The sequence below is a fragment of the Phaethon lepturus genome, unplaced genomic scaffold (genome assembly GCF_000687285.1).
Source record: "Phaethon lepturus isolate BGI_N335 unplaced genomic scaffold, ASM68728v1 scaffold31761, whole genome shotgun sequence".
Classification (NCBI taxonomy): domain Eukaryota; kingdom Metazoa; phylum Chordata; class Aves; order Phaethontiformes; family Phaethontidae; genus Phaethon; species Phaethon lepturus.
The window spans coordinates 8888-9170 of NW_010517497.1; positions in this window are offsets into that span (position 1 = coordinate 8888).

The window sequence follows — 283 nt, forward strand, 5'->3', positions numbered from 1 at the left end:
GCCGAGACCCCCTGTATCCCTCCTGAAACGCATCTCCCCCAGCCAATGGATCCCCTGGCCCCCCCCAAACCAAACCAGGTCTAGGTGTAACCCCCCGAACACTGCATCACCCAGCACCCCCCTCCTTTCCCTCTGCTCCAAGATCAGGACACCCCCTAAACACATCCCCTGGCACAAAGAGCCCCCCGCAGGGCACCAGGACGCCCCAAAACACCTCCTGACACCAGGACCCCCCAGGACACAACAGCCCCCAGACACCCCGGCCCAAACGCCCCCAGGCAGC